The sequence below is a fragment of the Eumetopias jubatus genome, unplaced genomic scaffold (genome assembly GCF_037043125.1).
Source record: "Eumetopias jubatus isolate StellerSeaLion01/CBP00866 unplaced genomic scaffold, mEumJub1_p1.0 scaffold_27, whole genome shotgun sequence".
Lineage (NCBI taxonomy): Eukaryota > Metazoa > Chordata > Mammalia > Carnivora > Otariidae > Eumetopias > Eumetopias jubatus.
This window is the reverse complement of record NW_028274833.1, coordinates 1,652,567-1,669,418: the sequence shown is the minus strand read 5'-3', so window position 1 is coordinate 1,669,418 and position 16,852 is coordinate 1,652,567.

The window sequence follows — 16,852 nt, the reverse complement described above, 5'->3', positions numbered from 1 at the left end:
CTCCCTGCTCCGTGGGGAGCCTGCTTCTCCCTCTCCCTCTGCCTTCCTCTCTGCCTACTTGTTCTCTCTCTCTCTCTGTCAAATAAATAAATAAATAAATAAATAAAATCTTTTAAAAAAATGAATGAAATATTGCCATTTGTGACAACATGGATGGAACTAGAGGATATTAATTGTAAGTGATATAAGGTCAGTCATGATTTCACTCATATGTGGAATTTAAGAAACAAAACAGATGAACATAGGGGAAGGAAAGGAAAAATAAAGTAAGATGAAAATTGAGAGTTAGGCAAATCATAGGAGATGATGAACTCTAGGAAAACTGAGGTTTTCTGGAGGGGAAGTGGGTGGGGAGAAGGGATATAGCGTGATGGGCATTAAGGAGGGCACTTGATGTAATGACACTGGGTGTTATATGCAACTGATAAAGCACAAAATTCTTACTTGTGAAACCAATAAATAAAAAGAAAAGAAAAATCCGTCAAGTGTGCTCGCACAACATTTTGGGTGCCCGCAAGCCAGTCAGCAGATTCGCACTTCCAGATGCATCTCAGAATATGCTCAGAGCCAACAAACCCCCGATCACTGTGGATACTGTAACCCCGTAGATGGCCCAGGTTTCCTCACACATTCCATGATATTTCCAAAAGACCAATAACCCACACCAGAATACTCAGGCATCTTCAGGAAACCTATTCTATTTGGAGGCCCAGAGACAATGCAAGACTCAAATTACAGATCCATCCAAACAAAATGACATAACACCCACAATATGGAATCCCAGATGTATCTAAGCTGGTGTATAAGACTTGGGAAACCTAAACTCAGCTGAGGGGACATTCAGTTCAGAGAAACCCCGAAATATGCCGCTTTTCCTACAACATAAGAAAGGCTATCTCAGACCCAAAGAAGGGTTCTAAGAAATAATACAAGGAAATTTCAGACCCATGTAAGAAAAAGAATCAGCTGAGGCATCTGAAAGTAACACTCCCAACAACACCAAACTTAGCACAGGAGAGATCAAATTCACATCAAGGGACACAGATCTACCTCAGCGAATCAGCTAAGGGTAACCCAGTCCACCTCTGAGAGCACACCCCTGAGACCAGAAAGATGCACAGGCCCACACAAGAAAGCCCAGATTCATTTCCCAAGACCCACATATAAAAACTTGGACTAAATTTGGGAATATAAACTCAGATATGGCATTCAGACTTCACCTGAGGTGTGTAAATATACCACAAAAGTTCCCAAACATGCCTTAGTAAGGCTGAAACATACCTTAAGTAATCTAGACACATCTCAGGAAAACAGGATCAAACTAGGAGATTTCTGATAAGCCCCTCAACACCCAGATTCAGCTAAGGCATCCAAAACAACACTAGATGGTCTTACACTTTCAAAAAGATAGGAAGGGAGGAAGTGAGGAAGGGAGGAAGGGAGGGAGACGAGGGAGAAAGAAAGGAAAGAAAAGGAAAAGAAGGAAGGAAGGAAGAGAGAGAGAGAAAGGAAGGAAGGAAGGAAGGAAGGAAGGAAGGAAGGAAGGAAGGAAGGAAGGAAGGAAGAAGAAAGAAAGAAAGAAAGAAAGAAAGAAAGAAAGAAAGAAAGAAAGAAAGAAAGAAAGAAAGAAAGAAAGAAAGAAAGAAAGAAAGAAAGAAAGAAAGAAAGAAAGGAAAGAAAGAAAAAGAAAGAAAGAGAAAGAAAGAGAGAGAGAGAAAGAAAAAAATGAGAGGAAGGCGGGATGGATGGATGGAGGGAGAGAGGAAGAGAGGGAGGGAGAAAGAGTGAAAGAGGGAAAGAAAGAGATAAAAGAGTAGAAAAAAAGGAAAAAACCTAGATCAGCCACTAGTGGAACTCACTTCCATATTAGGGGAGTCAACTCTGCTCATTCATATGGAAGCCAGACCTCCTCAGGGACTGAGATGTACCTAAGCTTCAGACAACAAGTGAAGGGACTACATAGCAAACTCAGATTTACAGACCAAACTGAAGGAACCAATCCCACTAAATGTATCTTATACCCAACTAGAGGACACATACTAGCATAGGGAATGCAAACTTAAACAGAGGCATTCTCAAGGAATATCCTAACATTCCATAATCAAAACATATTTCAGCCCCACCTTAAGGGACTGTAGAGTAACTGCAAGGGATCCAGGAGACTTTGGTTCAGCTGAAAGCATACAGACTCAGCATAAAAGACTCTATATAACACATCAGATAGATTTAGATGCTACTCAGCAAGTCTCAGACCCCATGAAGTGTCCAAAACTACACATGGTGGATCCTGGATCAGCTTACTGATATAAAGACTTGACTCAAGCATCTTCAGAGACTACCTTGTTGGGCCCACACTCAACACAGGAATCTCAGATCCACCCGTAGGGATCTCAGATCTATTATGTGTTACCTAGGTTCTGCTGGAATCATAGAACACAGTTAAGGATACTCAGATTCCAGCAAAGGATATCTCCAACCATGCCAGATGGCTGTAGAGAGCAGACACACATAATGAAACACAAACTTATTTCTCTATACTCCGGCACACCTCAGAAAAACACAGACCAAATTCAGGGTATGCAGAGTCACATCACTCATCATATAACATCACTGTAGTGTCTACTTGCCACCTCTAAGTGTCTCAAGCCTACCTCAGAGGTACAGACATATCACATCTATGCTCAGATCCAACTGTGAGAGACTCAGTTCTGCTACTCCTGATCCACCTTGGAGTTAGCAACCCCCCCTCACGGGATTCCAGACACTTCAGGGTATCCTAGTCAGCTGAGATCATGACACATCTCAGAGGGAACCCAACACACTTTGAGTATACAAATTTCATATTAGGCAATCAAAATTCAATGTGGATTCTCTAGACTCAGGGACATCTAGACTCACATCAAGGGACCACAGCTCGGCTCAGATATCTCACAAACCAGCATAGGATCTCAGACATACACAAAATCCTCAGATCCATTTCAGGAAATGTAAATTCAGTTCATGAACCACACAAACATCTTTGAGGACCCCAGAGAGCTTCCCCAGATCAGGTATAGGAGATCCCATTCAAATGAAAGAACACAAATACACCCATGATTTCTCCAGATTCAAGTCAGGTGATCCAGAATCAGTTTGCGACCAGAGATCCAAGTTAAGAGATCCAAGACCCAGTTCATGAGATACAAATTTGGTTAAAGCATTCCCTGATGATATCACAGGGGTCTCAGACCCTCAAAGGAAGACCCAGTTCCACCACAAGAGGCCAAACATCACCACAGAGAACCAATTCTACCTAGGTATCTTAGATAAAACCTATGGGAACCAGGAAATCAACAGGTTACCCAGATATTTTTCAGGGCACCCAGACTTAGATGAGAGGACTTCATAGTACACACCAGGTGGCTACAAACTAAAATCAGGGATCCATGTAGGGAGGCACAAAAACTAACACAGGGGTTCAAATTACCATGTAAGGGATACAGGCTCAGAATGGGACTCCACTCAGCTCAGTCATCTCCAAATAATACAACATAACCACATTCAACACAAGGAACCCTAAATCCACCTTAAGTGATACAGACCTGACTCTTGAGATTCAGCTCAAGAGACAATACCCACTGAGAGGTCCAGGATCGATACCATAAGTGGTTCCAAAATAAATTCAGGGAGTCTAAGACTAAATAAAGAGACTTAAGAAATACCACAGGGGATCCATTCTGTACGCACCTAATCATATATAGACTCAGCTCTGGGATCTCTAACCAGTGCCTCAAAAGGTCCACACTCAGCACAAGCTATGTAAGACCCTCCACAGAAGACACAGTCTCAGCACAGAGGACCCACTGTCAGCTCAAATCCTCAAACAACATACTGTTTGGCCCCCACACAGTACAGGTGTCCAAAAACCCACCTACTTTTGGGACCCTAGACCCATGCCACAGTCTAACCTCAGTGGATGACAGACTTACTTCAGAGTATCTAAAGTCAACTCTGGCATACATATACAATATTTGTGCATGTCTTAGACCCATGTGGGTCTCAATGAACATTAAGGGATCCATACTTAGCTCAAGAGCCTCCAAACCTACTCAAGAAATACAGAGTCATTTCAGATCATAAACATTTGCCCAGACCCACAGTGAGCAGTTCTCAGCTCAGACATCTTCAGATAACACAACAGGGAACCCCAGAATGAACTTAAGTGTCCCAGACCCATTATGAAGTCCTAGACCTGTATCAAAGGATCCAGCCTTATCATGTTGTCTTAAAATTTCCCCAACACTCTGAGACCCACCTTATGGGTTCTACACCTACACAAGGACCCTAACCTCTGAGAACACTGAGCTTTGGAGACCATGGAACCACTTTAGGAAATGCCAGACCCACCTCAGGGAAATAACAACCTACTTAAGATGAATCAACTCATGAGACCTAAACCTAATTCAGGAAACCCAGACACACCTCAGAAATCCACAGACCCACCTCCAGAGAACCTAGATCCGCCTAGAAATCCAGATATTATCTTAAGCTATCCCCAGACTATGTACCAGTGGGCCCGATAGCAAATCAAGTGCCCTAGGCCCACCTCAAGGGATCTAAAGTCAACTTAAGCATCCCTAATAAATATCACAAGGAGTCCCAGACCCAACTCTAGGATCCCTGTTCTACATCCTGGATCCTAATGCCACTTCAGAGTATCATGAATTATCTCAGAAGATATTAGACCTGCCTCAGAAGATACGAGATCCTCCTCAGAGGAGCCCCAACCCAACTGAAGCTATGAATATGACTCAGGAGACACTACACCTACCTCAGGTGTTAAATGTGTATCAGTAGATCCCTGATTCACATCAGAGGATTCAGCTTCAGCTTAGTCTATGTAAATAAACCCAGACTACACTGTGACTAAGATTAGGAGAAACCCTAAATATCTTAGATAACCCCAGTCCCACATTAGGGCACCCAGATCTACCTCACTGGACCCCAAAATGATATTAAAAGCCCCATATTTTACTCAGGAGTCCCCAGACCCACTTGGGGCCCAAGACCCCAAACTGGAAACCAGATACTCTCCTCAGGGGCCCATACCCACCTCCAGAACTCTACACCTAACAAATGTGATAACAAATCCAACCAAGGGTACCAACCCACTGATCAAGATACTGTGGATCCATTTTATGGGTCTGAGGCCTATGTCAGAAGACCTCAGCACAGATGACCCAGATTTAGGTGAAAGACCTTACATCTAACTCAATTCTAACAATTGCAGTGTCCTCACACTTATATAAATCACCCCCAGACACACAAAGGGGCTCCATATACAACTCAGGAGCCCATGAATCAACTTTTGGGTCCCTAGACCCATGTTAAAGCACAAAAGCTCAGCTCATGCATCTCTTCAGAACAATCCAGTGATCCCATATCTGCTCAAGGGACCTAAACACAATTTACACCTTTGTAGACAATACCCCAGGTTGCCCCAAACCCAATTCAAGTGATTACAATTTATCTAAAAAGACCCAGCATCCACCTCAATGAGTCACCACATCCTCTTCTGGAGACCTAGATTCAGCTTATGAATCCCCAGACAAAATACCAAGAGTTCTACATCCAACTCAGACACCACAAATCTAAATCAGGAAGCCTTAGACAAAAGTACAGGGTCTAGGACTCAGTTTATAAATCCAAGATCCACCTCAGGCTGTTCAGACATAATACAATAGCATAATTGCATACCACAAAGGGCCAATTCTCTTATTAGTGGACCCAAACTCACTTCCTAGGAACTTCTGTTCTCCTCTTAGGGTTCAGACCACCATGATGAAGACCAAAACAGCATTAAGTGGGGAGACTAATTTGCTCTTTTTGGAGCATGTCTCAATGAGGCAGCATTCATGGAGACACATCTCTGGGAATAAAGGAGCTGGCAGGTGCCATTTCCCTCCCCTGCCCCTCAGCATAAACACAGAGACCCCTATAGGAAGCAACACAGCACCAAAACTGGTTGTCTAACTTTCTTACATCAAGCGCCGCATCACGCACTCTGGTGGTCCTGCCCTCCCTCTCAAACTATTCTTGTTTTTTTTTTTTTTTTCAGTCAAGGTTGCCTCAGTCCCAGCAAGGTGGTCCCCTTCCCTAGAAGATCAGCACAAATGCTGCCTATGCCATGTCTTCCAACAATAGAGTTCTGCAGGGCCTATGTTATGGTGGAAGTACTATCAGGGTTTATTTCAATAGCAGAAAAAAATTATGGTTGAATTGTGGTTAAAACTCACCACATTCTGGCCAGGGATGAAACACTACCCACTGCAGCCAAGAAGAGCCACTGCAGACAACTGATCTGAAGGGCAGAGCGGCCAAGACACACAGCAGAGTGCATGCAGCACACAGCAGGGACCCTCCCTGAAATGACAGGCCCTGAAACTACCTTGTCTTAATAAAGCCATTATTCTCAGGACCAAGAGACATTAAGGCTTTTCTAATACAGAGAAGAAAGAGACACAGACAAAATGAGAAGGCAGAAAAATCTGTCCCAAATGAAAAACAGGGTAAGGCCACAACCAGAGATCTTAGTGAAACAGATATGAGTAACATGCCTCATGGAAAATTTAAAGCAGCAATCATAAGGATACTCTCTGGGCATGAAAAAGAATGAAAGACTTCAGGGAGGGAAGGACCACAGAGATAAAACAGTTAAAAAAGAACCATAGATGAAGAATACAATAAACAGCGTTGTAAACAGACTGGACAGAAAGAATACAAAGATGGAAGAAGCAAAGGAACAAATAAATTATATAAAAGACAATGCTATGGAAATAATGAAGCTGAACAAAAGAGAGAAAGAAGAATAATGGAGCAGTAGAATAGACTTAAGGAACTCAGTGACTCCATCAAACATAATTAAATTTATATTCTTGAAGACCCAGAAAAAGTCAAGAGAGAAAAGGAAGCAGAAAATTTATTTGAGGAAATCATAGCTGAAGATTTCCCTAATGTGGGAAACAGACATCCGCATTAAGGAGGCACAGAAAATTTCCAGCAACATCAATAAAAGCAGTACAAGGACACTTGAGTGGCTCAGTTGGTTAAGTGTCCAACTCTTGATATCAGCTCAAGTCATGGTCTCATGGATTGTGAGACTGAGCCCCACATCAGGCTCAGTGGGATGTCAGCTTGGAATTCTCCCTCTCTGTCTTCCCCTCCTCACTTTTCAAGTATATACATACATGCATGCATACATACATACATACATACATACATTTATACATACACACATAAATCTAAAAAAAGAAAGCAGACCAACACCAAGATAAGGAATCCATCCCATTTACAATTGCACCAAAACCCATAAGATACCTAGGAATAAATCTAATCCTAGAGGTAAAAGATCTGTATCCTGAAAATTATAAGCACTGATGAAAGAAACTGAAGATGACACAAAGAAATGGGAAAACATCCCATGCTCAAAGATTGGGAGAATATTGTGAAAACATCTATACTACCCAAAGCAATCTATACATATAAGGCAATTGATATAAAAATACCACCAGCCTTTTTCACAGAGTGAGAAGAAACACTCCTGAAATTTGTATGGAACCACAAAAGACCCTGAATAGCCAAAGCAAACTTTCAAAAGAAAAGCAAAGCTGGAGGCATCACAATTCCAACCATCAATTATACTATGAAGCTGAAGTGCTTAAGACAGTGTGGTACTGGCACAAAAAGACACATAGATCAATAGAACAAAACAAATCCCAGAAATGAATCCACAACTATATGGTCAATTAATCTTTGACAAAGCAGGAAAAAATATCCAGTGGAAAAAAGACAGGCTCTTCAACAAATGGTGTTGGGGAAACTGGACAGCAACATGCAAAAGAATGAAACTAGACCACTTTTTGACACCATACACAAAAATAAATTCAAAATGGATTCAAAAGACCTAAATGTGAGACAGGAAACCATGAAAATCCTGGAGGAGAACACAGGAAGCAACCTCCATGATATTGGCTGAAGCAACTTCTTTCTAAGTATGTATCTGAGGCAAGGGACACAAAAGCAAAAATAAGCAACTGGGATTTCATCAAAATAGGAAACTTATCTTTTAAAGATTTTATTTATTTATTTGACAGAGAGAGAGCGAGAGCAGGAACACAAGCAGGGGGAGTGGGAGAGGGAGAAGCAGGCTTCGCGCTGAGCAGGGAGCCCGATGTGGGGCTCGATCCCAGGACCCTGGGATCATGACCTGAGCCGAAGGCAGACACTTAATGACTGAGCCACACAGGCGCCCCCAAATAGAAAACTTCTCTACAGTGATGGAAACAATCAAACTAAAAGTCAACCTAGGAACACATGGGTGTCACAGTCACTTAAGCATAGGCTTTCAGCTCAGATCCTGGGGTCCTGTGATTGAGCCCCATATCTGGTTCCCTGCTCAGTTGGGAGGCTGTTCTGCTCTGCCTACCACTCCCCCTGCTTGTGCTCTTTCTCTGAAAAATAAATAAATAAAAATTTAAAACTTCAACCTATGTAATAGGGGAAGATACTTGCAAGTGACACAACTGATAAAGGTTGCTATTCAAAATCTATAAAAAACTTATCAAACTCAACACCCAAAAACCAAATAACCCAGTTAAGAAATGGGTAGAACATTAATAGACATTTCCCAAAGAAGACATCCAAATGGCCACTAGGTATATGAAAAGATGCTCAACATCCCTCATCATCATGGAAATACAAATCAAAACAACAATGAGATACCGCCTCACACTAGTCAGAATGGCTAAAAGTAACCACACAGGAAACAACAGACGCTGGCAAGGATGTAGAGGAAGGGGGACCCTCTTACACTGTTGTTGGGAATGCAAAGTGGTGCACTCTGGAAAACAGCGTGGAGGTTCTCCAAAAAATTAAACATAGAACTACCCAATGATCCAACAATCACACTACTGGGAATTTACCCAAAGAATACAAAAACACTAATTCAGAGAATATAAGCACTATGATGTTTATCAATACTAGCCAAATTATGGAAACAGCTCATGTGCCTATCTGCTGATAAATGGATAAAGGAAACATGGTATACATGTACAACGAAATATTAATCAGCCATTAAAATAGAATGAAATCTTGCTATTTGCAACAATGTGGATATAACTAGAGAGTATTATGCTAAGCAAAATAAGTCAGTCAGATAAAAACAAATACAGTATGATTTCACTCATATGTGGATACATAACAAAATGAGTATAGGGAAAAAAAAGAGAGAGGCAAATCAAGCAACAGACCCTTAACTACAGAGAAGTGATGGGTACCAGAGGGGAGGTGGTTTAAATCAGTGATGAGGATTAAGGAGTACACTTGTGATGAGCACCAGGCATTGTATTGAAGTGTTGAATCACTATATTGCATAATTGAAACTAATTTTCTTTATGCTAACTGGAATTTAAATAAAATCTTAAGAAAGGGGTGCAAACTAAGCTCAGACAAAAGCAAAAGATCTAGCCTCAGCTTAGAAGACCCAAGTTCCAGTTCAAGAGATCCAGAAACATTTCAAGAGCCCTCAAACCTATTATTGGGAACCACAGACTCATATAGTAAACTATATTCATTTGGGCATCTCAGGAAACATGCCAGAGACCCCAGATAGATCAGGGGACCCAGACTTTAGGTCAGGAGAACCCAGAACAAATTCTTAATTTGCCAGACCCACCCCAGAAGAGCATAAACCCATTCCAAAGGAATCAAACTCTACTCAAAGAGATATATAGGGAATTAGGGCACCCCAGACCCAACACAGAACTTGAGACCAACTTCAAGAAGATCCCCCTCTCACCTGAAGCAGCCCTAAAACCACTTTAAAAGTCCCCAATGCAGTTCAGTTCACCCAGAGTCAACCTGAGATCTCAGACTCATTTCAGGGGAACATACATTTGTCTTCATATTCTTGTTGTCCTCAAAAGACTAGCTCTACTTTCTGTGGTGTGTATTGCTAGACTGACAATTGTTGATAAGTTTACCTTGGAATATAATGAAACGGGACTATTACTTAAGGCTGGAAAAGCATGTAAAACCAACAATTGAGTTTGAAGGGAGCCAAATAAGAAAATTCTATGACATGAAGCCCAAAGTGTTAGATGGCAGAATGAGGACAGTAATGGTTATTATATGAACTTCCAAGTTTACCGTGTGAATGTGTGGTTGATGGCAGACATCAGAGTGGTTTCAGGAAACTTATATAGCAGTTATCTCCAACTCATGAAGGCAGAATCATGTCCAATGCCAGACAATTATGAAGGACCTTCACTGAGGTTTTGGAATTTTATGATGATGATATTGGTGATTTTGGAAAATTGCTCACAGTCATGGTTATTTCCTAAATCAGACCACGGAAGATGAAAGACTTCTTCCAAAGGTGGCCTATAAATAATATGCTGGAGCAGTGAACTCTTTTAGATTTACATGCAATCTCTTATTCTTTTTTATAAGATTTTATTTATTTATTTGACAGAGAGCAGGACAGAGAAAGAGAGGGAGAAGCAGGTTTCCCACGGAGCAGGGAGCCTGAAGCGGGACTCAATCCCAGGACTCTGGGATCATGACCTGTGCCAAAGGCAGAAGGTTAACCGGCTCAGCCACCCAGGTGTCCCCGTCTTATTCTCTTCCCTACGGCTTCTTGAAAACAAGGTAAGCAACAGAGGTCATATCCAAGTTAGGTGGGTTTCTGTACCTATCTTTTAATTGTCACACGTGTTACAGATTTTTTTTATAACCTAGTGCCTAGAAAACTTAAACCACAAGTAAACAAGTTGTTAAAGTAAGAAAAAAAAGCAGTCTGGTTAACGATTTCATACAAATTAATAGGATTAGTACAATAATAAATGGCAGTCCAATTAGTAGGCAGATACATCTTATTAGCAATTACTTAGGGCTTCTAAGAATAATTGTCAATGTATTTGTATTTTAGAGTTTATCTGATTCCTCTGGATGGATGTTATCCTATTAATTAGGGAGAGAAATTTCTAGAGGTTTTGATTTTAGAACACAGTCTCAGGGAAAGGTGAAATTATACTTAAGGCCATCTGGGTATATGAGGTAATATAAAAATGCAAGGAATATGTACGTTTGCCCCCCATAATAAGAGTGTATCTGTATTGCATTTGTAAGTATTTGTATTGGCAAAGCAGTGTAATTGAAAATGCCTGTATGTCTGAAAGGACTCTTGGTTATATTACAGTGGAAGTATACACTGCTCTTTCTAAAAAGTATTGAGGATTATGGAGGTTACTTTCAAAGTCTAGAGAGAAAATGTGAAGCCCCCTTCAAGTGTCAACACAATGGATGCCTTTAAATCTGATATGGGTGTAGGAGATTGGGGGGAAATGGAGGTTCCTGAAACAAAGTAATAACAGGAATCAGAAGTAGGACTGTGAGATTTTGCTCTGAGTTGTGTAAAGGCATTCCATAGATTTGGGCATCTTTGGAGGGACAGAGGAATTTTTAAGGGGAAAGCAGCTATTGGGAGCAGGAAGAGCCAGAGATAGTACAATGTAAGTGTCATTATGGAAAGCTACATTTGCAATGGGAAAAATTACATGGATAGCAAAGGATGCTGGAGTGAATAGAGATGAAAGAAGAGCAAATAAAGATAAAATGTGAGTACTGGAGGATAAGAGGCTCCTGTGGTGTGTGCGCTTCTTCTGGTAACTTGGGTAGAAATTGAGCCCTTCTTGATGTCATCTGCTCATTTTCCACTTCTTGGGAAAGCTGTTTACTTCATGGGCACTCAGTTTAAGGTTTCCAGCTGGAGTGGACTTCCACTCAGAGTAATTTTATACCTTTTCAGTTAAGAACCATGAAACCAAAGTTGGGTCCTGAAAGTTTGGCAGCACTGTCAGGAGGTTGAAGACTAAAAGGCCATCAGCATTTTGTTCTAACACAAAACAGCAGAAAACTGCAAAAACCAACAAACAAAAAACAAATTGGGATTTATATAAATAAAGACTTCATTTTAATAAAGCACAAAACTGCCTAATATAATAATGCTCCAATGTTAGAATCCACAAGTATCTCAAAATCAAGTAGAAAAAGTCTTTTCATTAGAGGTAGGGATAAGAACGAAGGAGGAGAAATCAGAGGGGGAGGTGAACCATGAGAGATGATGGACTCTGAAAAACAAACTGTGGGTTCTAGAGGGAAGGGGGTGGGGGGATGGGCTAGCCTGGTGATGGGTATTAAAGAGGGCAGGTTGTGCATGGAGCACTGGGTATTATATGCAAACAACGATTCATGGAACACTACATCAAAAACTAATGATGTAATGTATGGTGATTAACATAACAATAAAAATTTAAAGAAAAAAAGAAGATGTAGTGTATTAAAAAAAACAGAAAAAACTAATGATGTAGTGTATGGCGATTAACATAACATAATAATAAAAAATAAATAAATGAAAAAGAGGTAGGTATAAACAGAGCTCATAGGCACTTCCTAGGGGATAAGCAGATCGATGAGCAGGAAACAAAAAAGGGGTTTTTTTAATAGGAAATATTCCTGAGCTGAACTCAGAATGGGCTGTAGGAAATATGTCTTGACCTTCATATGTTAGTGCTTGACCAAAACGGGCAAGCCAAAGTTTAGGGGACTCTGAGCAGGAGAAAAGCTTGATTATATATAGTTCATCAAGCCAAGTACATAGGTAACTAATGGGAAACCGTAGGCATTTGGTTATCACATAACCAGAAGAAGACCTGAAAACTTATGAACAATAATCTCTAAAATATCATTAAATATAATGTGTACTCAAATTATTTTTTTCTTATAAATGGCAAACATTTTAATGGTTTCTTTGAAATAGAATCCAAATAAGAATTGAACAATTTTATTGGCTTGTATACCTTTAAGTCTTTTAAGGGGCAAATGTGTGGCTCAGTCGGCTGGGTGTCTGCCTTTGGTTCAGGTCATGATCTCAGGGGCTTGGGTTCAAGTCCCACATCAGGCTCCCTGCTCAGTGGGGAGTCTACTTCGCCCTCTCCCCCTACCTGCAGTTCCCCCTGCTTGTCCACTCTCTGTGTCAAATAAATAAATAAAATATTTTATTAAAAAAGTCTTTTAAAATAGCTTTCTTCTTCAATTCTTTTTTTTTTTTCCTATTTGTTTTGGAGCCAGGTTGATTATCTTATATAGTTCCTTATAGTTTGAATTTTGTTTCTTGTATTTATTCATGTAATATAATTCAACACCTTCCTCTACTCACAATATTTCTTCAAAATCCCTATCAAACTATATTGATTCTGCTTTATCTTCTAATAATGTTATATATCAGTTGTTATTTTATTATTATGTACACAGTTTTTGATTATCACTGTTGATAATGTACACACAAGTCATTTCATTTACTATAACTCTATAATCCTCCTTAATACACAATATTCTCTAAAATATTCTTGATTGTGGGGTGCCTGGGTGGCTCAGTTGGTTAAGCAACTGCCTTCGGCTCAGGTCATGATCCTGGAGTCCCGGGATCGAGTCCCGCATCAGGCTCCCTGCTCGGCGAGGGGCCTGCTTCTTCCTCTAACCCTCCCAGGTCTCAAGTACTCTCTTTCTCTCTCTCATTCTCACTCTCTCAAAATAAATAAATCTTTAAAAAAATTAAAAAAATAAAAAATAAACTATTCTTAATTGTTGATTTGTTTGAATGTTGACTTTTTTAAACAACCTCTAAACTGTGTGTACACATATACTTAGACATAACATATAAACCCCCACATAGAAATGTATATATGTAAATACATGTACATTCATATTAGGTGGATATATGTGAAAATTTTAATATTTTCAGTCACCTTTTTCTAAAAGATTTGTTTTTATTTTATTTTTTAAGATTTCATTATTTCTTTGACAGAGCACAAGCAGAGGGAGAGGGAGAAGCAGGCTCCCCGATGAGCAGGGAGTCTGATGTGGGCCTCGATCCCAGGACATTGGGATCATGACCTGAAGTGACGGCAGATGCTGAACTGACTGAGCCACCCAGGCACCACATCTTTATTTTATTTATTTATTTATTTATTTATTTTTAAAGATTTTATTTATTTTTTGACAGAGAGAGACACAGCAAGAGAGGGAACACAAGCAGGAGGAGTGGGAGAGGGAGAAGCAGGCTTCCCACTGAGCAGGGAGCCTGAGGTGGGGCTCAATCCCAGGACCCTGGGTTGCTGACCTGAGCTGAAGGCAGACGCCTAACGACTGAGCCACCCAGGCGCCCCAACCCGTTCTTTATTTTAGAGAGAGTGCATAGGAGTGGGCATGAGTTCAAGTGAGGGGAGGGGTGGAGGGAAAGGGCCAAGCTGACTCTCACCGAGCAGGGAGCCCAACGTGGGGCTGGATATTAAGACCCTGAGATCATGACTTGAGCTGAAATCAAGCTAAACTGTCTGAGACACCCAGGCACACCCAGTCACATTTTTAATATTGTTTTCACATTATTTAAGGTCATACAGAAGGCACCTTATAATACTCATCTCCACATACTCAAGACATTCTTCATGTATTTCCAAGGATTTTTCAGTTTTTTTCTTCAAACCAGAAGAAATGTTTATAATGAGAATAAGAATTCGTTTAAAAAAAAGGATAGTAGTTCATATTATAGTGGCAGTAATAAAATGAGATAACCAAATTAAAAGTAAAGGAGGACATTTCCTATAACATCCAGCATAAATTAATTATTATATTTTTACTTTTATTCTAACATTGGGTATGCAGTATTTATTTCCATTTAGGAAATGGTCCTTTCCCTAATTTAAAATTTGTATTATCATATTGTTCTTTTGTATTATTTTTAGAGGTTATGTTTGTAAAATGAATTGACATACTTAACTTTTGTCACCTGAATTCAATGAAAATCAAAAAATATAAAAATTGTATGTATGTGTGTGTGTTTATTTCCATTTATCAACAGTATAAATTTTTCAGACTATCCCTTAGAATTCACTATGAATTAATTATCTCAGGATTTCTATTTCATATTGGATAATTCTTGACAAATTATGTTTTTTAAATCATCTGTCATCTCATTTTGAAATGAGATCCATTGTTACAAGAGGGTGCCAAAGATTTTATAATTCTTTTTACTTTTTTTCTATTGTTAAATTACTCTCCACTCCAATGATGTGTGTTGGTGTTCTGTCATTCCTTTCTATTGCTTTTTAAGGCACACTATTAGTGAAAGTCCAGAAGTAAAAAAAAAAAAAAAGTAAAAAAATACGTGTTGACAAATTCTAGAATATTTCACAAAAATAAGTTTTAGTTTTATTCTGTAGATATTTGAGTGTATTCCCTCAGGTTGCATTTTGCAAGTGAATTCCTAAAAGGAATAATTGAAGAAATAATCTCGGCTAATAACTGTATTTTTTTCAGGAATAGGAATTTATTTTACCACATATAATTATTTATTAAGGATTGTGTTTATTACACAGAGATTGAGGTCAGAAAAACTGAGCTCAGGGATTTGTTGTTTTTCTTAATTTTAGAAGTTTGTTCACACATTACATGTATAGACTTATTGAGGATAATTGAAGATGACATTTTTCAAATCCGTGAATTTCAAAGATACTGAAGCTTTGAAATCTTAAATACTGTTACTAATTTTATTCCTTTCTCTTATTATATTTTTCATCACTGTTATCATTTTTTCTTTTCAGTGTTAAAAATTTTACCAGATGCCATGTGATAGTGTACTGTCAATATTTGAGACAATGATAAGGATGATTATTTGATAGTAAAAATTTAGTTTCTCCTTTACCTGGATTAGTTTAACTGGAGGAAGTATTAATAAAAGGGAAGTAGAAAATACATTTTGTCTTTCAGTCTTTTCTCAGGCTTTTCCTTCAGGAGTTTCTCGGCTCCCTCCTCTTCCACGTTACCCACCCTCCTTATTCCCTACTTCCTCTGCGGCTCATCGTCCAGTCACATCCGGGTTCTTAGCGTGGTTAAATTGGTTGCGCCGTTGTTCTCAGCCGTCAGATGAGCTGGTGGTCGCTTAGCGGAGGGTTGAGGTGAGCCGTTAGGTGAGCTGGAGATTAAAAAGGTAAGGAATTCGGGGTTTTAAGGACGAAAGACAAATTTATACCTCAGGAAAAATAGCCTGTAGCTATATTATGTCTTATAAATTGATAAATTGTGGTAATTCAGACTTTGATTTTTCTCTCAGGCGTTTTCAGTATATCTTAAAAACACATTATATAAGTTAAAAATATATGTGCGTAGAATATCTAGAGGAGTTAGGTGTCTTTTTTTTGGAAAGTACGTTTTCGTTTTTCATCCGCTCGGCAATGTGTTCCTGCTGCTGCCGTGGAAAGACCGTGAAGTTCTCGGGTTTTGTCCGTGAATGGTGGGGGGATGGGTTAAAAATGCATGGATGTTAGTTTGAGACGGAATGTACGACTATAGAGAACCCTATAGTCGGGCTGAGAAGCTTTTTTAATGACCTGATGTACATGTTTTGTTGTTTTAACTTGGCTTTTTTCGGTTGTATTATGGCGCGTCCTCGCGGATCGTTTGTTGCATATATAGCCAGGGCGCCATTTTGAATCATGTGGAATTTTTTTAACGAATTTTCTCTCAATGTGGGGGTAACTGAAAAATATATGCAAAATATTTAACCACTGTGATTACAAACTTCTACTTTACTGATCAGGTATCAAAATATTGATTCGCCTCACAGGAATCTCAGATTTGTCGCATCCAGTAAAAATCACACAATTGCTTTAAGCAATATTTGCTAAAGTCTTTTCTCTCTATATAATCACGGCTTAAATTCTATTAACGAAGGTTTTAATTCGTACCTTAATTTTAT